We start from the raw sequence: 18,207 nt of genomic DNA, 5'->3' as shown, positions 1-18,207 counted from the left end.
CATGCTCTTAATAGATAATACTGCTACTCTTTAAGCTATTCTTTACTGGGTGATGTTGAAACCACTTATTTGTGGTTCCTACTCATTGTTTGAACTCATTTGCTTACCTACTCACCACACTAGCTAGCTGATACTTACCTATACTATGTGAAGTTTAAATGGTTACCCACTTTGTTTTCTCTGTGTAGGATCCTAGGGTAATGTGGAGAAGACCAAGATTCTTATTAAGACAGAGGATAATAAAAAAGTGAGTAATATGGTTTCTTAAGCCTATGTCAAAGGATCACATTTTGAACAAAGCTTGGATAACTGCTCTTAACAATGAATGTCAGAAGAGATTTTAAATGTTTATACTTTAGTATCTTATTTTTGACATTAAATTGTATACTATATATAATATAATAGTACCCCACCTATGAAAACATCCAATATTTAATTGATATTTTGTTAAATACTTAATATTTAACAAATATTAGTCAAAAATTTAAATATTCAAATTAGAGACATTTCTGGAAAGATGATAGAATGATAGTAATGTTGTCTTATTCCTTTTTTCAAAACCTGTAGAAATGAACAAAAATAATATAGAGGAAAAAATATAAATCTACAATGAAACTAGTGAACAACTAAATTCCATATTACAGATAAAGAAAATCTGCTAGAAGCAATATCATTTGAACCAAATTACTTAAAGAAGGATATTCACTTAGCATTATCTTCTCCAACACCATCCATTTACCTGCAAATTTTATGATTTTATTCTCTTTTAATGCTGAGTAATATTCCATTGTGTATATATGCCACACTTTTTTTATCCATTCATCCACTGAAGGGCATGTAGGTTGGCTATACAGTTTAGTTATTGTGAATTGTGCTGCTACAAACATTGATGTAGCCGTGTCTCTGTGGTATGCTGTTTGTAAGTCCTTTGGGTATAGTTCAAGGAGAGGGATTGCTGGGTCAAATGGTGGTTCCATTTCCAGATTTCCAAGGAATCTCCATATTGCTTTCCATATTGGCTGTACCAATTTGCAGTTTCACCAGCAGTGTATGAGTGTATGTTTTTCCCCACATCCTTGCCAACACTTATTGTTGTTTGTCTACATAATAGTTGTCATTTTGATTGTAGTGAGAATTTTTTCTCTAATATAAGGAGGCTGAGTCATAGTGGGGTAAGGAGAAGAAGCATAGGAGGATTAGATGTATTCTAGATAGGGAAGAGGGGTGGGAGGGAAAGAGAGGGGCCAGGAGATTAGCAAGGACAGTGGAATGTGATGGACATCATTATCCAAAGTACTTGTATGAAGACTCAAATTGGGTGTCAACATACTTTATATAAAAACAGATATGAAAAATTGTGGTATATATGTGTAATAAGAATTGTGGGGGCTGGGGATGTGGTTCAAGCGGTAGTGCGCTCACCTGGCATGTGTGCATCATTGGGTTCGATCCTCAGCACCACATACAAATAAAGATGTTATGTCCGCCAAAAACTAAAAAATAAATATTAAAAAATTTCTCTCTCCTCTCTCTCTCTCTCTCAAAAAAAAAAGAATTGTAATGCAAAAAAGTACATACTCTGTATACAAAGATATGAAAAATTGTACTCTTTATGTGTAATAAGAATTGTAATGCATTCCACTGTTGTGTATTTAAAAAAATAAAATCAATAACACTAAAAAAAGGAAGGATATTCAGAGTTGACTCTTTTTATGGGAAAGGGAGAGAACAAAATGTTAAGTTAGTAGATTAAAAAGTAACCTTTAACTTAATGCAGGAAAGAGCAAGCCTGTGGATGGATCAAGAAGAATTAGGGAAAAACCTGGATTAGGGCACCTTCTATTTCAAGGAATGGCAAGGAACATCATGTTGAAAGGAGACCAGATGCTTCTATAGTCTTTAAAATTTATGACCTGATCCCAGACAAGAATAACTTTCAAAATGTCCAGGGTCCTAAGGATACCCTCACAGAGCTAATCTTTTCCCAACAGAGAATCAGCTTTGTAGGAAAATAATTTGTATTAACCTGTTAAGTCCTACATATTCAATTCTGTGGATAGTTCAACAAAATTGATACAGGTGCATGAAATGAGTTTGGAAATCATAATCTAAAGCATATATAGTCAGAATATATATTTATATTTTCAAATGGTATAATAATTCACCTATTACTTTTCTCAAAACTATAGAACTCTAAAAACATAATATTTATTTCAAAAGTTACCATAAGTGATATATATGTTTCTAAATTTAAGTTTTTATAGGTGTCTCACATTTAGAACAATGGGACTTAGTGAGTCTTAACTCATTGACTGTATCCTGGAATACTGTACATCTCTATGCCCGAAAGATCAACTAGAGACTTAGGGATAAATATTGATGTACAAGCTCTAAATAAGATATTATAAAACAAAATCCCTGAAGGACATTAAAAATGATACCACATGTACAAATGGAATCTATCCAGAAATGTAAGTATGATTCAATATTAGGAAATAAAGGAGTAACAGAATAAGTTAAAAGATACTATAATAACTCAGTGGACATCCTATAGGAAAACTGGTCGTGTTTCTTCAAGACTCAGCGGCATAGGGAGAAAAGTGGGAGACTGCTCTCGATAAGAGACTTAAGACACTAACACCAAAGGAAACATCTGACACAATTAGGTTCTGGTTTGAGAAAAACAAGTGTGAAAAGATTTTGTTTTAGATGAATGCAAAAAAGATTAACAAAATATTATGGGAAACACCTGATTTAGAGCCAGGGGCAGAGAAGGCACTCCAATAATATGCTATTGTTTTTTATTCAAGGATAGTAATTATATAGAGTCTTATTAAAAATAACATTATGCTAAGATAAGATGATGGTAAGGTGTTCATGTGAGCGAATGTCCTCACTCTTAGAAGCTGTATTCTGAAGTTCTTAGGAGTGAAGTGTTATATGATATCTGCTTTTGATTTTCAAATGGCTCATATAGAAAGATAGGTAAAGCAATTATTACAAATGCTAATAATTTTTGAAACTAGGTAATAGGTATGGGTGTTCATTCTACTTTTCTTTTAAATTGTTTAAATATTTGAGCTATATCCACAGTAAAACAAAAACTATGGGAAAAGAATGAATTTAAAGATACAGAACATCTAAAGAAGAAGATGGAAGAAATTGAATGAGAGATGCTCAGACAATAGAAAGAAATGAAAAGGGAGCAGAAATAATGCAAGAAAACGAAGAATAATTGAATAAAGACTGTATTAGCAGCAACACAAAAAATTAAAAGTAACACATCTGAAAACAGGGACCGTAACATCAGATACACTTGGGGGAAATAAAAGAGGATGAAGTAAAAAGAGAGACCAATAGAAATATGCTAGGGTTGGCTACCAAGAAGACCAACTACAAAGATCCAATAAATACGTAATTGGTATTCCCGAAGAGGGTCAAATATATCCTGGAGCTTTTTACCTAATTGAATTTTTTAGGGCTCACCACCTTTAAATCTACATTTAATCTCTTAAGTTATTCAGATTTATACAATAGGCAGGGAGCCTAGGTTTCTCTGGAAAAGACCCCCAAAATTTTAAAAGCCAAAAACTTGAATTAAAAAATGAAGGTTGTAGTGGAGAAAAAGTAATTAGTTTTGACAATAAAATGAGCAAACAGAAAGCAGTTATAAAAATGTGGTTCTATTTGGTGCTATTGTGCTCTGAAGAAATATCTGATTCTTTATTGAACATAAAGAGAAATAAGGGAAAAATTCTAGGCCATTTGCCTATATATATGGTTTACACCAATGCTGCTTATTATTATCCTATAGTTACTGTTAGATTTTGTGGAAATAGTTCTCTGCAACCTAAATGCTTTTTCACACCAAATAAGAAAACAAACTGTGGAGCCTCTCCCAAGATTTCATGATGTAGGTAATTTCTGTTTTCTGTATCCTGTGAGGATCAAGAATTGACTGGAAGTGCAAATCCTGATGGGAAATCTTTGTCAATGTGTGATTTCTTTTTCTAGGATTCATAATGCACATAGGTTACTAACTGTTCCTTATTATTATTTCTGTAGTCCAAATACAAGGGACTAATTTATGCCTTTATTATTTATTTATCTATGTGACTTGGGGAATGTTTTTGAAATATGTTCAGCTCTTGCTTTTGTAAAAGGCAGATAAGATGCACCTCATAAGGTTGCTGTATTAAACAAGATACTGTGGAAAATACCTGATTTAGAATTTGGGGCAGAGAAGGCACTCCAATAATATACCATTGTTTCTTACTTAGTGATAAGAGTTCATAAATAATGAAATATGACAATGCCAAAAGAAATACCTCCTTCAATGAAGGACTTGTGCCTCCTAGTTAGAAGACCACCAGTGACATCTGTTATGTTACTGTACGTTTTTAAAATTAGCATAGCATAGCATTCTGTTGGACATGTTATGGGTGGAAATAATGAGAAATTTTACTTTTTACTCAAGTAATAGCCTATGAGCATATGGAAGCCTCCTAAATCATTGGCAATTAGCTCATAAACTCTGTTGGATGTACAGCTGTGAACCCATAGCACACATCCTCTGGGCATTTTTAGCAGATTTTAACTTGGTGATAATTAATAAATTAATAACAGGTGCTCAGAGAATTTAAACGTGCCATGAAAGGAGAAACAGAAACAGTATGAAATATATGCTTCTATAAGGGACATGTTATTAGATAACAAAGGAAAAGTGTGAAGGGTGACTTGGTCTTGGTCAGCACACTCACACATTAGGGGCCTTACCTTCTACCCTGTTGTCAGTGCCCTTCCTTTAAACACCAATCACTAATGCTATGGAAGTTATAGCTTGCTTTATGAGTATAATGATATCATGGGAACTCTTAAATTAATAATTAGCATTTAACCATTAAATTCACACAGAATTACATGTGTAGCTTTTTAAGGGAAAGGAATGCATATATTATCTTTGTAAAATTGTAGAAAGTCATTCTTCCACTAATTGTTTTTCTATAAGAAAGATCTCTGTGCATAGTGTCTTCATTATTCTCAATAAGGTCCTAGTATTCAATATAATTTTAGGCATCCAATAAGAAGAGTTAAGTAAGATAGGGCCATGGTTTGAAGATGAGGCTATCCTAGTAAGCATGGTGTCTATTGCATCATTAATTTCCTTGAGAAATGGACAAAGGAGCAAGGAGTAAGAATGATGTGTATGAAGAGAATATTGATTTTTGTGTCTTCTCGCCTTTTTTTTAATAGTAAGCTACAATGATTAGAAACTGTATGAAAGGTTATTCAACATCTTGATTGGATATCTCAAAGAAACTAAAATCTTTGTGTCTAAAACAGAACCAGGTGCATCATTGATCCTCTGGACACCACGGGTTCTCCTGGGTTTCCCAACCCAGTAAATGACACCACCCTTCACACAGATGAGTAAGTCAAGAACTGAGGGGTTATTCTTTATCTCTATAAATTCTACTTCAACTCCCACAACCACAAATGACTATTTCACTCTTTACTATTTTTCAAATAGATCTCTCTCTTCACTGACACTGCCTTAGGCAGGCCATCATTTAAATCCAAATTAGATCACATCAACTGATCTTAAAATCATTTCTGTTGGGATAAAGCCTGTTTGACCTGGCTCCTGCTGACCTCTCCAAGCTTTGCTGGCACCTCTTAATGTGCTGCATATTGTCTTAGAATTCTTTAGTGGTGGTGTGCTATCCCAGGTTCATTGCAGGTAACTCCTATTCATCTTAGAGCTAAGAGCAAAATTTACGCCTGGGAAACTTTCTCTGACACTCTGGGATTGACCAAATCCCTTTCCTCTGTTTCAGTGTCTTTGCAGGAATTCTATTAGGTACACCATTGCAACCAGGTGCCTAGCATACTGAAGCCTTTTCTTCCCTTTCCTTTTACATTAAGGCCCTAGCTCCACTTATGTCTCTTTTCTGTGTTCCATCTTCAGGGTTGGTTGCAGGGAGAAGTCATAACTTATGATAATCAGCCATCTTGTCAGCAACGAAGAATTACAATTTTCATAATTAAAATTTTAATGGTTTTAGTGTACTATTTTTATTAGTGTGTCACAAAGTAAGACATTCCTGAAGGCAGGGAAAATAAAACTAAGTTTTAGGATCATCCCTTGGTATTAAAATTATAAGAAAAATAATGAGGTAATTACCATAAAAGGACAGATCTTCTTTTAGGGAGGGAAGAAATTGTAATTGGTAAGAGACATGTTGGGGGCTTTTGAAGTGTGACGAATTTCCTGTTTCTTGGCATAGATAGTAGCTACATAATTAGTTAGGCTATCTAATTTGTGGAGTTAGTGCCAAATGAATATGTGAGGCATCTGGCTTAAAAGTTATTGAAAATTCCCTATACAGAGACAGCAGAGTATTAAACCAGGCATGGTTGTCTAAATGCAGATTCCTCTGTAAGTGTGCAGTTTTCATGCCTGGATGAAGTAGTATATGAAGTGAAGCCAGCCCTGCTGATGGGTATTGTATGAGGAGTCACCTTTTAATAATTTGTTTGGAGATATATATATATATATATATATATATATATATATATATAGTATTCTTCTTTGTTCTGTTTCACAATAAAAATATTAGAAATTAATTAATAAAAAGAGAACTTAAAAAAATGATCAAGAAGCTGGGTGGAGGGGTGTGCACCTGTAATCCTAGCTACTTGAAGCTGAGACAGGAGGACTGCGAGTTCAAGAGTAGCCTGGGCCACACAATAAAATCTTGTTTTAAAGAAAAAATGACAAAGAATGAAATAGAACTTTATATGATTACCTTGAAAATGCCTATTAATCAGGAAGACATAAGTATTGGGGAGTCGACAGCCAGTGTCTCATTGGGGGCTCTTCTTTCCCAGGGGAATCCAAGCCACCTAAAACTTAAAATTTCAAATAATTAGTGAATAACAAAGCACAAATACTCAGAAATATATTTACAAAAGGCGAAACCCTGATAGATCTAGTCCACATGGGTTCTGAAACTAGACAAAGACAAAATGGCTCCAGTGGTTTATTTAAGGGGGTACATCAAAGGCAGGCATAAGGTTTCAGGGGTGGAATCTTGCTTCCTGATGTCTTGTAGTCAACAGGTTGATTGGCATCTTGGCAGGTCACAGCCACCTCAGGTGCTGTGTAGGCCGTGACAGAGCGGGATAGAGATTCACATTATCCCTAGGCAATTGACCAGAGGAAATGTCCACTGGTCATTCTCAGACACCAAATGTCTCTATCCATGAGGCTTCCATGCACGGTGATCCCCATGCAACCCATGGACAGCTCCTGAGACATAAATGCATGGAAAATATTAAAAAGTCAAAAAATGTGTAGAGTAGAAGGAATACTGTTAATATCTCTATGATAAACAGGAGGCTTGAAACACAAGGGAAAAAAATCAGTAGATAAGAATAAATATTTTAAGAAATAGTGATGGAAAATTTCCCCAAAAGTGAGGAAGTAAGAAATAATTCATAGATTATAAAAAAAGATAGAAGAAATATGTAGACATACTATAATAAAATTAAAGAACAACAAAGAAGCAGAAGAAATCTTAAAGGATTCTGGAGACAAAGAACAAACAGCCATGAAGGAACAAGAACAAACTTAATGTGTTAAATTAAAAAAATCTTTTGAATTCAAAATTTATGTTTGGCTAAGTCACTAGTTCTCAAACTTTCACTCTCAGAACTCCTTTATACTCTTAAAAATCTTTGAGGGTCTTAAAGAGATTTTATTTATGTGTATTATATCTATCCATATTTAATACTAGGTATTAAAACTGAGAAAACTTAATTTTATTCCCTTAGAATTACTGATTACATTTTAATATAAATAAATATTTTAATGAATACTAACTATATGTTTCCAAAACAAAATTCAATTAGTGAAAGTGATGGTATTGCTCTTATTTGACTGAATTCAGAGTTTGATCGTTGGGAAAGCTTTAACCCAAGGCATCTGTCAAGAACAATCAGGGGAAATTGTTCTAACGTCTCACTACCTGGAGCTTCAATACCACTTAGGGCAAACAAGCCGGACTCAAAATGTATAAGGGAATCTGGGAAATGAGATGTATAATGTAGGGAATTTGAAAAATGCTGACATATTCTTTGGAATCCAGAAAGTCATATGCATATTCAGGGTTTTGTGAAGACCCAAGAAAGACTTGAGAGAGCCTTGACACTTCATTACTTCTTTCTCTGAGTTCTTGTGCAAACAGGAAGTGAAGGCTAAGGAAGGCTTGTAACTTCCTGAGTATTGAAGGCATGCCTCAGAGCCTTGGCCAAATCTTCTAATCTTTTCAGTGGTTCTGAAAAAGATTCACTTCATAATAATTTGTTCAGCTAGATATTTATGTTTTATAACTGTAGGATAACTAAAGAAGACTTATACCTAGAAAATGAGAGTTGTTTTGGTGAGTAAGAGAGAGGTCTGAACATGTCCTGATGTTTGTCTTTGCTCTAGAACCCACACAGCTGATGACTTCATTTTGGTTATTCTCTTTACTTGCACAATATCTAAGGTAGTTATCAAGGCTTCTAAAATTAAATGAAAATGGTTACCAGGTTATCTCATAAGGCATATACCCTAACATGAGGTTTTATTTTTACTAACCATATAATCAAGAAACAAAAGCAAACAAATAAAATAAATCACCTAACCAGTTTTAAAGTATAAATATGTGCTCCAAGGTGAAGTAAAATTTAGTGAAAAATGGTTTAGGAAATAAGAACAAGCAAAATAAATAATGCTGAAAGCATATGGTAAATGAAGTCTTGTTAAAGTCAAAATGGCTAAATAAATTAAAAAAAAAAAGCTTTCAGGCAGTTCAGAGAACACAAGAAGTATGCCATTAAATGGAGTGAGTTGTAAATAAAGAGGAATAGGACATCTGCTTGGGAAGTTTTTCTATTTAAGACTCATAAAACAGTCCTGACATTTAAGGGTTAATCCTTTGAAACAAAAGTTGCTAATACAGATGTCTTGCTCTGCCCATTCTCTTTCACAGGGTGGCACTGAGATCACAAGGATATGAAAAGAGGTCACAGATCTCTCCCTAAAATAGTAATGTAGGTCGATCCTGTTTCCACGGGGCCTAGGATGCATGTTAGCACCCTTAATCTTATGATGGATAAGGTTTGAGGAACAGAGAGAGTAGATACCTATTATTATTTTTATCTGTTGGCCAATCTTAGACTTGACTTGTCTCTAGGCAAACTCTGGAGTTTAAGAGAGAGTGCAGCAGAATCTCCTAAGTTTGCTTGCTGCTTGTTGGGTGTGGGAGTCCTGGTGTGTGCTATCTTTTCCCAAACAAGGAGTTAGGTCTATTTGGGATGAATCTACTCTTCTGGGCTGGTTGCCTACAAGCAGATAAAGCATCACACAAACTAACACTCCAAGTAACACTGCTATTAAGTATAGAAAAACACTTTAAAGCTAGCTTAATAAAAAAATTTTCATTATTTTTCAAACTCAAAAAAAGCATTAAAATTAGTACCAGGCACTGAGTTAGGTGCTAGTACAGAGGTTATTTCACTTTTTTCTTAGGATTGTTATCTCCCCAAAGTTCCCATGGGAAGTTGATATGGTAAACCTTTTGTGGGTGAAATTGCTGCCAAATGCTTAGAGAAAATGCAGTGCTCTAATGAATGAATTTCAAGATTGAGCCAAACCAATCCCAAGAGCTTTCTTATTCCAGTTCAAAATTTGTTGCTTTGTTCCCCACAAAAGGCCTTAGGTCTGGGAACTGTCACTTTGTGCACTGGACTAATGCAGACACATTTGAAATATAAAAACTCTGCAAAGACACCAGGGCCAACTTACCACTGTAAAAAGTCCATTTATTACATTGATCCAGCTAAAAAGTTTGTATTTGATAACTCATTTTTAGAAAAGTATTTAATGTTTTTTTACAATAACTTTATTTTGTTTACTCTTTTTGTGTGTGTGTGTGTGTGTGTGTGGTGCAGAGAATTGAACCCAATGCCTCACATGTGCTAGGTAAGTGCTCTACCACTGAGCCACAACCCCAGGCTCTGATGATTCCATTTTTAAAATTTAAAATCTGTTTTCAAATCACCAAGAAGAACAGACAAGCATGTGTACATATGGGTTGGGGGGAGAAATGCATCCCCAAAACTTAACTGAGTCTGCCATCCAAATGAGACGTTAATGGGCTAGCATGAAGATCAGACACGTGGGGCTGCCTAGGGGACTGTGTTTCTAATCTCGTTCCCGTTCCTGATAGAAAGCATTCTAAGGGCACAGATAAGACTGCTTACTGCCTTAGTTTTAAACTCTCATGGAAAGACATTTGCACTGCAAGAGGGCATATGATACGTGAAAGACTGAAAGACGCAGTCAGGGTCAAAGTCAGAGGGCATTCCTGTAGTCTAGTATAAGGACAGAGGAACCTTCACTTACTCTTCAGCCTCCAGTGAGGGGGAGGGATGGGAAGTCCTGACTCACTTCTCTCCTTGTTTCACATGGTGAAGTTTCACCTAGCTCTGTCTTGGACGAATGCTGAAGTGATTTTCTCTGACTATCAGGATGCTTTCTAAGGGAACAAGGAACCCTGAAAATTCAGCTGACACAAAGAGTGGGGGTAAATAGGGAGCATTCCCTGTAGGGATAGATAGGTGACAGCACAGGTGCAGAGAAGTGCTTTAGCAGAACCCAATGAGGGCCTCAGGTTCATTGCTGTCACTTCTCCAGGACGAGGCTGCTGCTGCCCAGAAGGTGCATCCAGGAAGCACTAACCACTGGTGGAGGCAGGGAGTTTAGAACTTGTCACAATATTTCTCATATTGCTGGTACCTTAAGACAAAATCAAATCCTCAGTATTACATTCGCAAGTTCAAAACTGAGAAACTTTTCATATTCAGACCAAGGACACAGCTCTGTGTGTGTGTGTGTGTGTGTGTGTGTGTGTGTGTTATGTTATATCTATATGTAACATAAATATTTCTTTTAAATAATTTTAAGTGTATGGTTTTGTGGAATTGAGTATAACCCCATTCTTGTGTAATCATCACTACTATCCTTCTCTAAAATGTTCACCCAATCCCAAACTGAAACTCTATGCCAACTAAACAAGAACTCCACATTCTTCCTCCCCCAGTCTCTGGTAACACTATTTTTTATGTCCCTATGAATTTTTGTATTACAGATACCTCATATGAATGAAGTCATAGGACATTTGTCATTTTGAGAGAGAAAGGGAAAAAGAGGAGGATGCTATCAAAACAGAAGAGAGATCAGTGGAGTACATGAAGGGGATTGACGAGGAGAGAGGAGGATCAGGGAAGAATGTGGAATGAATCTGACCTAAATTTCCTGTGTACATATATGAATATACCACACTGAATTGCACCATCATATCCATCCGTAAGATGCTAATTTTTTTGAAAGTAAATAACTGAAAGATTATTAAGAGTAGAGGGAAGGGAATCAGCTTGGAAGGAGAGGAAGGAAGGGGAAGTACTAGGGACTGAATAGACCAAATTATATTCCATGCTTTTATAATTATGTCAAATGAATCCTAATGTTATGTGTAACTAAAAAGAACAAATACAAAGAAAAATAAATACATAAAAGTGACAAAAAATTTGTCTTTTGGGAACCTATTTATTTTACTTAACATACCATCTTCAGTGATATCTGTATTGTTGCATATATCAGAATTTCACTTCATTTTTTTAAAGAAAAGTGTGGAATTTAATCTTTATTTACAGGACACTGTAAGATATGAAATTCCACATAGCAATAAGAACCCCATTTAGAGGACAAATTTCATACAGTACGTACAGTTTGGAACTGTTCAAGTATAGTTTTGTTGTAAAAAAAAATGGTACAATTATAAGCCACAATTAAAAAGAATACAACAAACTTTATGCCTCAGTTGTACAGCCTAGAAGTTAAAGGTCTCAGGAGTCCCATCGTGAACTTGAAGGTATAGCGTTCAGAGGTAGTTTCTGGCCCAACATTTTGATCTTCCTCTTCCTCTACTGAAAAATACTCCTTAATCAAACTTAATGAGACCTTTTACATAGACTCATTTTCCTGGTTCTATAGAGCTTCAATTTTGTCCAAGCCTCCACGTTCTTCAGTCATTATACTCAGTTTCTCGGTTTCACCTAGTTTCTCAGCAGCCTGAAAGATACTTGAAATGATATCCAGAATAAGCAGAATAATTTTGGCATCTTTGGCATCATTGCATACACAATGAATGAGGCATATGATCTGTTCAACTGTCCCATCACTTGTATAATTGGTCACAGCCCATACAGCTTCCTTTTGTGTCTACAAGTCTGCCTTAGAACACTGACAAGGAATGGGACTAATCCATGATTGACAACTTGCTGTATCTGGTCCTATAGGCCAGCAGTGATGTTTCACATTGTCCGTGCAGCTTCCTTCTGAATATTAGTTTTGGGGTTAGTTAGCAGGCTGGGAAAGATAGCAAGTGCACCTGCATCTATTACAACCTGCGTGCTCATCTGTTCCAGTCACAATATCTCTATAGCTGGTAGAGTGGCAGTGACAATTGGCAATTCAGAAGCTCCTAGAAGCTTCACAAGTTGCTTTCACAACCATTTCAATGCATCCATCTGTACCATCAGTAAGGTAAGAAATAGCCCAGAAGGTATCCACTAATACTTCTGGATCATCATGATACAAGAGACTAAATCTCCCACAAAAGTGGGAAGAATTTGCTCAACAGCATTTAATGGGCGTACAGGATTCTTGTTGTGACAAAGTTTTGAAAGTGTTCAGGTAAGATTACATAAGTAACCCCATGCTAAAGTTGACATATTAGGAACTCCAAGGAGAGCCAACAGTGGGCCCACTGCACCATATTTGATAACCAAGTCTCAGAAAACTGAACCATCACCTGCAACGTTTCCTAGAGCCCATATGTCTTGTTCACTGATGGAAACATGGGAAGATGCCGAGAGAGAAACGAATACTGGGATAGCACCTCCATCCACCACAGCCTTGGTCTGTTGTGATGTCCCAGAAGCAACATTATGTCATATATAATATGATATCATATATCATTCTGTGCTTTGCAGATCATTTTAATTATGTACGTTCTGAACTCCTTCTCTGACATTTCATCTACTGTACTGTCAATGGATTCTACTATTGTAGTATCTTGGTTTGTTTGGGGGCACTTTCTTCCTTTGTTTTTTTCATGTAGTTCATGTGTCTTTCTCTCTAGCTGTGTGGATCTGAGGTTTTATAGTTTCTATTCTATAATCTTGTAGTGTCCCTGCAGGTTACCAATACCTCACCTTTAAGGGGGAGATCAATATTTATAGCCACAAGTGTGAACAATATGCAGCCTTAAACCAAATAACTCCTATTTAGACAATTACAGTTTTGTTGCAATAAACAGAAATGATGTGTTTAATTAGTATCTACAATATAAATAGTAGGTTTGAATAACGGTCTACAGTTTCTAATGGTGGACAAAGGGAGTGGGGTGGAGTGTAGGATGTGGGGCTTATGAGGTGGGAGGTGAGAATATAGAGGTATTGTATCATAGGAAGAGTAAAAGAGGAATCAAGAGAAGTAGGCTAGCAGGGAGACTTCTGGTGTAACCAGGCCTGCAGGGACCTTGGTGATGGTCTTCCAGGTCCTGGATGTTGTCTCTGGATGAAAGCGAGCCGGGAGAGCCACACATTGGTACATGGAAGGACCTCAGCACTGTCACTCTCCTCCATGTGTGCCTGGTTGCTCTCCTCCTCTGCGCACTAGGCTGGGGTCACTATGCTCCTCCTCGTCCACCCAGAGCAATGTTAGTGAGAGCCCAAGCAGACTCAAACTGGATGAGACTACTATTAGTTCTGCCCAAGAAGAACATAAATTTTGTAACCAAACCAACATGGATGATGTTGTCTATGGGGGCTGTTTTTCCTGAGAAAGCAATTTCCTAGCAGCTTGGAGTTGGTTTTCCAAATTGTTGCTGTTTATGCCTTTGATAATGTCATCACCAGACCAATTCACAGTGCCCTGGTTGTTGCGGTTTTCCTGGAGTGGAAAAGTAGCAGCATAAGGAAAAGAGCTTACATTTCACCTTTTCAGCATCTGATCAACCTTCTTAGCTTTCCTTAGCTCCACATTAAACTCTGTTCAGTGCTGCCTCATTTGTATACTGTCTTTTCCCTTGTTCTTAAGTCTGTTAGTCTAGGCAGCTAGTGAATTAGCATTCTCATGGTGGACATGGTTATGATACAAAGGGAGAAAGCTGCACAGTGGGCTCAGGCTTCCCTAGTACAGCTGCCCCTGAAACATCCACTTCGGCCCAGCCCAAAAGCAGTGTGTCAATTTTATTTCTTTTTAAAGCCGAATGATATTCTGTTTTTGTATATACCACATTTTGTTTATTCGTCGAACCAATACATATTTGTGTTGCTTCTACCTGATGTCTCTTGTGAATACTGCTCCTCTGAACAGGGGCATACAAATGTCTGAGAGCTTTCTGTTTTTATTTTGAATAATCACACAATAACTACAAATTGTTTATGTTTGGAACATTGTTTATTCCTGGTTGTGTTCATGTTTTCATCTTTGAACAGTGTCGCAGCAGGAAAAGCAGGAACTTCTCCAATATTTCATTAAGAAAACTGGACACAGCCTGATAGCCTGAAGCTAGCACCAGTAAATTAATGTGAGTGTAAAAAAATCTTCTGTTGAAAAAAACATTCTTTCTTAGATTAGTCTTCTGTCAATCAAGTTGTGGCTGGTTTGACATTCCAGATCCTGACTGATCTCCTTGGCCTTGGTTTCCAGTGTCAGGAGGCAGCCAGGTGGGGTTTCTGTGCCTAGGTTTAAGTGTTGGGCAGCTCCTGACTTGTGCTGTTTCCAGCTTTGCGAGCAGGTGAGATCTTCAGTTGTTTTACTCACCTGCACTGTGCTGAGAGAACTGAGGCCGAAGTGATGAGAGGAAATAATTAAGGTGACTTTTGAATGTGGTTAGAAGAGAGAGCCAATGCTCAGGAAAGTGTCGATTCTCAGTGAAAGTTCTGCAGAGAAGAGCAGGCCACATAATCAGTCTATCTCCCTCCAGAATATTTTCTTTGGACTTATAAAGCTAATGTATGATAGGGACCACCTTTTAATTAAGGGATTTCTGTACATTTTATAACTATAGTTAGAGCAACCAAGTCTTCTTATCTTTGATGTGCATCTCACTATCTTCAGAGGAGTTAAGGTTTTAGGCATTTGCTTCTGATTTGCTATTGTTGATCCTGGGGGAAAATGAATATAGTTTCTTCCCACCCCCAGGTAAATCTACATGAACTGGGAGCACTGTAAAATAGGCCATCACAGTAGCCACGGTACAAATATCTTAGAAAATAAAGAGCTATCTAAAGCCAACTGTTGCTAAATGATAAAATTAAGGTGGAGTATCCTACTTTCTGGTATTAATATAATTATTATTTGTAATTTTATCTAAATAGAAAAGACCTAATATAAATCAAAAGAAAGTCTAGTTTAATAGGTCATAAGTGGCTTAAGTGATCAAAAAATGTCTCCAGGGTTGAATAGAGGAAAATTCAAGAGAAAAAAAAAGTAGAAACAATAATTGAATACAATATTGAGAAAACAAAACAATAGAGTGAGGAGACAACCCACAGATGAGAGAAAATATTTACAAACAATATACCTGACATGGGGTTAATATCCAGAATATATAAGGAACTCAAAACACTACATAACAGCTGGGTGTGGTGGCATATGCCTGCAATTCCAGCAGCTTGGGAGGCTGAGGCAGGAAGATTGTGAATTCAAAGGCAGCCTCAGCAACTTAGTGAGGCCCTAAGCAACTTAAGGAGACCCTATCTCAAAACTAAAAACAGGGCCTGGGCTATGGCTCAGTGATTAAGTGCCCCTAGGTTCAATCCCTGATACCAAAACAAAACATAAAAACACTCAATATCAAAAAATAAATAGCCTAATTAAAAGGTGGGCAACAGACTTACATAGACATTTCTCAGAAGACACACAAATGGTCAACAAGTATTTGAAAAAATGCCCAACATTACTAATCACCAGGGAAATGCAAACTGAAACCTTAATGAAATATCACCTCATTCCAGTAAGAATGGCTATTATCAAAAAGACTAAAGATGACAAACAAGAGTGTGCAGAAAAAGGAACCCTTGTACACTGTTGATGGGAGTGTGACATAGTACAATCATATGGGGAAAAAAATTAAAACTAGGGGCTGGGGATATAGCTCAGTTGGTAGAGTGCTTGCCTCACATGCACAAGGCCCTGGATTCAGCTCCCAGCACCACAAAAAATGAAATAAAATAAATTAAACCTAGAATTACCATATGATCTAGCAATCCCATACTGTGTGTATATCAGTATGTCAAAGGGATCTCGGCAAGTCCTTGCTCATTGCAGCACCATTCACAAGAGCCAAAAAATAGAAACAAACCAAGTGTCCAGAAGCTAATGAGTGGATAAAACAAGTGTGGTAATACACACAAGGGAGTACTATTCAGCCATAAATTGATGAAATCCTGTCATTCCAGACAACATAAGTTGACTTGGAGGTCATTATGTTAGTGAAATAGGCTAAGCCCAGAAAGGCAAGCACTATCTCACTTGTTCTGGCTTGGATATGAGGTGTCCCCTGAAAACGTTGCACGTTACCAGTGTAGCAATGTTCAGGGGTGAAATGCTTAGATTATGAGAGCTGTCACCTAATCAGTGAACTAATCCATTTGATGGGTTAATAATTCGAATGGATTGGATGGAAGATGGAGGAGTAGAGAAGAGCTGCATCTCAAGCTGTGAGGGACCAAATAGGCAGGTGTACAGCTTCTCAGTGAGGTGGGTGGAAGAGGATTGCATTAAAATTTAATATTGGGCACTCAAAGTGACTTAGGGTTTAAAAAATTGGGGTACAATAAACAAAAAAATTAAACATACATTGAAACCAACCTGTTGTCCCTACTACCTATGCAGATTCACCCCAGATAGAGGAAGGGGAAACATAGTCTTGGTACAGAGAAACTTAAGATAAAAAAATGCTTAAGACTATTAGTGGATCCAGAGGATGCACTGTGTGCTGATGTTGAAAAATGTGCTCTATAACTCATCTGGCTGTGGAGGGCTGAGGCAGGAGATGTCCTGGGATGAGCATGCTGCTGAGGTGTCTGTGGGACCTGGGAGATCAGAACACACGCACACACACACACACACACACACACAGAGTCACAATGTCCTGGCAGGCACCTGTCAAGAGACTCAGGCTGGGCTTGACAGAAAGTGAGGAAATGTGAGTGAAACAGGTGTGCAGTAGACTGTACCCAGGGGGATTTTAGTTTTAAGGGTGGAGGGGAGCCCAATTCCCTTCCCCCCTGGGTCTGATAGCTCACATGGCCAGCTGAAGCTGAGCTTGTGTGTGTGTGTGTGGGGTGGTGGCAGTGAATACACTCAAGAACTAAGCTGGGAAGGCTGTGCTCCTGGGCAGCAGTGAGTGTCGGATTGGCCTCCCTGCCTCATGATTGGATTTCTTGGGAGAATTCTGAGAACCAGAGCCACATCAAAGATCAGCTACCGTGTACCCCTAGGGGCAGGTCTATCTCATCTCTCTAAAGCAGACACCACCCAACAAAGCCCATGAGCCTGATTCGACCTCAGCCCCACCTGCTGGAACTCCTCTCATCAGAATAATGCAGTAGAAGTACCCTAGGAGTGTACCAAACTGACCCAAATGGGTAACACACCAACTGACAGTAAGTCCTAACCCATCCACCTCACACTGTTGAGAAGGGAAGCTGAGTCTTATATCAAATGGCTTCAGTCTTAGGCCAGTCCAACTGGCAGCTCAAAGAGCAACACAAAAACAGGAAGGGCTTAACAAGCCCCAATCCTTGCTCTCTCTCTATCAGTACATAACTCAAGAAGAATTGGAAAAAACGACTGTTGAACATAGACAGTGACCACCCATTTGGTCAACTATTTTGACCACCTAAATGGAGAAGGTTCACTATGATTTTGGATATTTAAAAAATGTTTAAATTTTTTATTTATTTTATTTTTTAAAAATTCTTTGTGTGTGTGTGTGTGTGTGTGTATTTGCATGTAAATTCTGACTATGCTGATTGGTTCAGGGACATATATGCATACACTTATTTATTTCTTTTTCTCTC

General features: G+C 37.3%; 1 pseudogene; it reads right to left on the bottom strand.

Annotated features, from left to right (window-relative positions):
* Window positions 1-11,939: 11,939 nt before the first annotated feature.
* Window positions 11,940-18,207, bottom strand: part of LOC113178575 (importin subunit alpha-1-like) — a 43,921-nt pseudogene continuing 37,653 nt past the window's right edge.

The sequence above is a fragment of the Urocitellus parryii genome, chromosome 1 (genome assembly GCF_045843805.1).
Source record: "Urocitellus parryii isolate mUroPar1 chromosome 1, mUroPar1.hap1, whole genome shotgun sequence".
NCBI lineage: Eukaryota > Metazoa > Chordata > Mammalia > Rodentia > Sciuridae > Urocitellus > Urocitellus parryii.
This window is presented reverse-complemented; position numbering and strand designations above follow the sequence as displayed.